We start from the raw sequence: 6,000 nt of genomic DNA on the forward strand, positions 1-6,000 counted from the left end.
CCAGTTCCACCATCCAAGCCTAGTGTGACACCGACCTATGTTTCAGGACAATCACTTGCTCATCGGGCTCTGAAGGTAATAGCGAGTGGAACAATGTAAATATCTGACTAAACTTGCACTTCAACAGGTTTGCACCATTACTTGTCACATATCCAAGTGGCACATTAGTCAGATCCTTGTAGAGCTGTAAAAACATCACATTAACATATTTATAGGCAGACTGGGAGTCACCCTGCTTACTGGGTGAATCTGTGGGATGCCCTATGCCTAATAAGAGGGTCTTGGGGCAATGTTGATAAATCAGCAGTTAAACTGCTAAGAGAAAATGAGAATGAGGGAGTCATGGGGTTGTAACAGATACCTTACGGTCAGTTCTGTTTTGATACCACAATATTCAGAAATGTGGAGACTAACGAGGTGTGGGTTATCACCTGGGATGTCAGCATGGGCTTAGTAACCACTAAGCAGTTTCAGTTCCTCAACTGAGTTTGACAATGAAGTGCTAGAGTAAATGACTAGAGATAAGGCATAAATAGTTCAGTGAACCATTGTACCTCTGTGTGTTATAACTTGTGGTACCAAAACATGAGGCACTAGAGTACAAAGTGATGGTATATTGTAACTGATAGCGCTATAATCATAAAGTATCAGGATACCACTGGAGAGTATAATCAATAATACTGCAGACATGAAGTACCATGGTGCTAAAGGAAAGTATAACTGATAATTATGGAGGTACGAGGTATTGAGATAAAGGGTATCCAGTTCCAGCGTCGACAATGTCTAGATTAACAGTCACTAGGTCAACCATGAATGGCATACCGTGACTAGGTCGACACCTATAAATGGTTGACATACCCTAGGTTGACATTGACAAAATGTCAGCACAAGCAAAAGGTCGACATTGTGGTTCACCTAGTAACTATCGACTTAGACATTGTCGACCCACTATACAATAACTGGGATAAAGGACACTGAATTCCATATAAAACCACAATGGTTTCTGTCATTCAAAGGCTCCAACTGTTGGGCAGTCTAAATAAAGTTCTAGCATCAGAGGTGGGGTTAATCAGAAACAGGGACAGCTTCAAAAGGGCCATATGCCTATGGATAACTGACCCAGTGCCTGCCAAATCCATGCTTCCCAACAGTCCCGATTACCGCGGGAATGTCCCGGTTTTCGGGGACATTCCCGCGTCCCCCCCGCGGCCGGCAGTGTCCCGTGGCGAAGGGGGGGCTGTTGGGCGTCCCCCTGTCGGCTGCTGAGCAGCGGGGAATAAACGCTGTGCGCACGTTCACAGCGTCTATTCCCGCAGCCAGGGGGCATGGCTAGAGGCTCACAGAGCCTCTGGGTTATGCCCCCATAGCGTCAAAATGGGGGGTGGCCTCGCGGGAGAGCCGCAATTATAGGCCATGCCCCCTTTAATTAGGCCTGCGGCGCGCATCACAATGTCCCTCCTTGGTCTCCCTGCAAGTTGGGAGGTATGCAAATCCTTGCAGACCTGCAAGAGGACTGTAGTAATTGTACTTGAAGGTCACATATGTGGCAGATCTATCCCCAAATAGTGCCAGCTGTTCTTCATAGACGATGACACACTGATTATTTAATTGCAATTTCCCCAATGTGCCGGGATAAAAAAGTACATGTACATTCGCAATCCAAAATGAGAACACTTTACTAATAATAAGTGTTATAACACAGACATGAAAGGTAATTCTTCATTTTCTAGAATTGTTTTCAGGGGATTTATATCTCAGTTCAGATTTATATATAGAATAATTACTAAGCTGAATAAAAGGCTTAAACCCCCAGATGGAAGTATTAACAATGTTTTAGCACTGATCCAATTGACCTTAAGTAGATTTGTTCATATAACTTGGGAATAATAAATACCACACTTCAATTACATTTAAAAGCTGAGTGTTAAGAGATTGTAACAATGCTTTATTAGGCTGCTGAACTGTAAAATACAAGAGTACAGTAGCACTGATGAACAAAATAACACATTGTTCAAGTACTGTATGTACATTCTGATCTACACTATAGTTCCTGTTCTCTGCTTTGGCTCTATTAAACCTAGGGCAGTCAGCCAGCATAAATCGAGGTCTGGGGGGAAAAAAACAAGAGCTATTTTTCTCCCTTCTGCAAGTGAGTTAAACTTTAGTGCATTTTAGTAAGGTCAAAAGATTTTCATTTTAACTGTTCTTACTACTTGAATAATGCATAACAAGTTCACACAATTTTACACAAAGGCAATGTAAGTACGTTTTCAGTGGTTCTGTTAAGCTTTGAAAATTAAACATAATTATTGTCATACATTTCAGGGCAGTTCTCACATTCTGGGTTAAATACAGTTACCATTTGCTAATAGAGTTCACCTAGATGACGATCAAGGAGATGAAAGAGCACAGTGTTTTGGAACAAAGGGGGAGAGCGTTATTGAGGACCTGTAAATGAAAAAGAAAAGATAATTTCCATCTGTATATAGTGGCAAATACATCATACAAGGTTTGCATGGTTTTACTATTAACATTTCATCTAATCCAGGCAGATATTAAAGCAGAGGTTAATTTTAGCATAACCTTTCTCAATAAATTATGCACCCCCTAAACTAGTGTTGGGGCATGAAGGGTCCCTGGGAGTATGTAGTGGTAGGGACCCATGTGTAAGGGTGTGGCCAGCCACCAAAGAGTTTGGCTAACCATTAGAGAGTGCATGGTTTGGGTCTCATGATTAGTGGTTGGATGAAGCCATTTATTGTCAAACAACTATGTTTACTCTTTTTAAATCATAATGACAACAGAAACTACCCAAATGACCCTGATCAAAAGTTTACATATCCTGGAGATTTTGTCCTCATAACATGCAGACAAGCTGACACAAACGGGTTTGAATGGCTACTAAAGGTAACCATCCTCACCTGTGATCTGTTTGCTTGTAATCAGTGTGTTTGTATAAAAGGTCAGTGAGTTTCTAGTCTCCTGAAAGACCCTTGCATCTTTCATCCAGTGCTGCACTGATGTGTCTGGATTCTGAGTCATGGGGAAAGAAAAATAATTGTCAAAGGATCTGCAGGAAAAGGTAATTGAACTGTATAAAACAGGAAAGGGATATAAAAAGATATACAAGCAATTGAGAATGCCAATCAGCAGTGTTCAAACTCTAATTAAGAAGTGGCAAATGAGGGATTCTGTGGAAACCAAATCACAGTCAGGTAGACCAACAAAAAATTCAGCCACAACTGCAAGAAAAATTTTTCTGGATGCAAAGAAAATTCCACAAATAACTTCAGTTGAAATACAGGACTCTGAAAAAAAAGTGGTGTGGTTGTTTCAAGATGCACAATAAGTAGGCATTTGAAGAAAAATGGACTGCATGGTCGAGTCGCCAGAAGAAAGCCATTACTATGCAAATGTCACAAAGCATTCCACTTACAATACTGGAACAAAGTAATTTGGAGTGATGAGAACAAAATTTTACTTTTTGGCCACAACCATAAATGTTCCATTTGGAGAGGAGTCAACAAGGCCTATGATGTGGTACACCATTCCTACTGTGAAACACGGAGGTGGATCGCTGATGTTTTGGGGATGTGTGAGCTACAAAGGCACTGGAAACTTGGTCAAAATTGATGGCAAGATGAATGCAGCATGTTATCAGAAAATACTGGAGGAAAATTTGCACTAATCAGCTCAGAAGCTGCACATGGGATGTACTTGGACGTTCCAACATGACAATGATCCAAAACACAAGGCCAAGTCGACCTGTCATTGGCTACAGCAGAATAAAGTGAAGGATCTGGAGTGGCCGTCTCAGTCTCCTGACCTCAATATCATTGAGCCACTCTGGGGAGATCTTAAACGTGCAGTTCATGCAACACAGCCCAAGAATTTACAGGAACTGGAGGCTTTTTGCCAAGAAGAATGAGCAGTTTTACCATCTGAGAAAATAAAGAGCCTCATCAACAACTACCACAAAAGACTTCAAGCTGTCGTTGAAGGGATCAATACAGGGTAGTAAGAACTGGGGTATGTAAACTTTTGGTCAGGGTCATTTGGGTAGTTTCTGTTGTTATTATTATGATTTAAAAAGAGTAAACACAGTTGTTTGACAATAAATGGCTTCCCCCAACCACTAATCATTAGTGAAAGAAAAGTTTGTTATCATTCATATTCTCTGACAAATGGCCAGAAAATCACAAATTCCGCTAGGGTATGTAAACTTATGAGCACAACTGTATATAGTAAATACTACATTTACTGTAATCACACAAATTTTCAAAATCTTGGGTTATTTTACTAATCCATGACAGTCACTGATTATTGAATTCCATTTAACTTCAGCCCAAATGTACTAGCCTGCCATTTGTTTATGTTTTAAAACTAAAGGTGCCCATACACTGAGCCGATTTGGACGATTTAGTTCCATTTAGACGAATCGGACCGTGACATTGACCAAAATCGGCTCAGTTTGATGTCCCCTCAGGTCCGATCTGCAGTCCCATACGAATCGGACCTGAGCCGGTGGTCAACTTGGGACCTCCCTCCCCATGCGGCGGGGGGCGGGCAGCGGGGTCTGGCCAGCTGATGGTGGTGGTGGGGGGCAGGCAGCTCGTATTGGTGGCCAGCGGGGTCCGTCTGAGCAGCGGCTGGGAGCTTGTACCACCATTTTGCAGGGCGGGATGCGGCTGCTGAATATTTTGAAATAACTGGCCGGACGTTGATTGGCTGAGAGAATTCTCTCAGCCAATCAGTGTCCAGCCAGTCATTTCAAAATAATTAGCAGCCACATCCCGCCCCGCTGCCTGGCAAAATGCGGCTACAAGCTCCCAGCCGCCACCGCTGCTTGGACGGACCCAGCTGCCCACCACTACGAGCTGCCCACCTACCACCACCAGCTGGCCGGACCCTGATGGCCACCCCCCTGCAGCTCCCCAGGAGTATCACATGCATTAAATTGCATGCAATTTATTGCATGTAAAAATGGCACATAAAGGGCATTATTCTGCTCGGAGCGGCCAAACGTGCGTACGTTCGCCATTACCGCACGCTAGCCGTACGCGGCCGTTAGGGTTAAGTCCACCCACAAATCAGCCGCTTACGTACGGGCAGAAATAACGTAGAAGGGGAGTGGCGTACAAATGAGCGTACGGCAACGTACGCGGCCGGCCCAGCCCTTACACTTCGACAACTGGCGTACAACTGAGCGTACGGCAACGTACGCGGACGTCTTTCGTCCGTCTTCCCACCGACTTCTTGCGGAGATCTGAGCGTACGCCAGCTTGCACGCACGGGTCCCTATTGTTTTCAATGGAAAACACAAGTTATGTCACCGCTCGTGAGAGTGAGCGTACGTCCGTGTACGCTGGCATACACTTCACATATATGGACCTGCAAATCTTCCCTTTCAACTACAAATCTCACAATTGATTAATTAATCTATTTGTTATTCAATTATTGTTTTCTATTAACTCAATTGTCTACCTCAATAAAGACCTAATAAAACTACATTTGAACCCCTTATTACATGTATATTTGTTATGTTCTAATGTGGCATTTTAATCACTATCTATGTGTCCCCATATTGCTGTTATTTTTACATCAAGTAATGTTGGTGTTTCTGTATATGTACTAAATTATGTCCATAATTACTTTGTCCACAATGTGTAACATGTATACCTACCCTGATGTTATGTGTGATGTTGTAATCGAACAACATTAAAAATTCATGCATTTTTACTATGTGTTATTTTATTCAAAAACACACACATTCACACATCAATCATTACCCCTCACCTCAAATTACAAGTATAACTTACAGTACACATCTGTATGTACCTACCCTTACAAGCCCTCTAACATATTTCTGATTAAAAACAAAGGCAATTTCGAACTGTACATAAACGTTTATTTGGCACAAATATAATAAGGGGGGGGGGGGGATAAAAAAAAATTAAATTCGGGCCTCCAGAAGGCCAAACAGGATCTGGAGGTACAGGA

Source organism: Crinia signifera, chromosome 2 (assembly GCF_055691185.1).
Source record: "Crinia signifera chromosome 2, ASM5569118v1, whole genome shotgun sequence".
NCBI classification, from domain to species: Eukaryota; Metazoa; Chordata; class Amphibia; order Anura; family Myobatrachidae; genus Crinia; species Crinia signifera.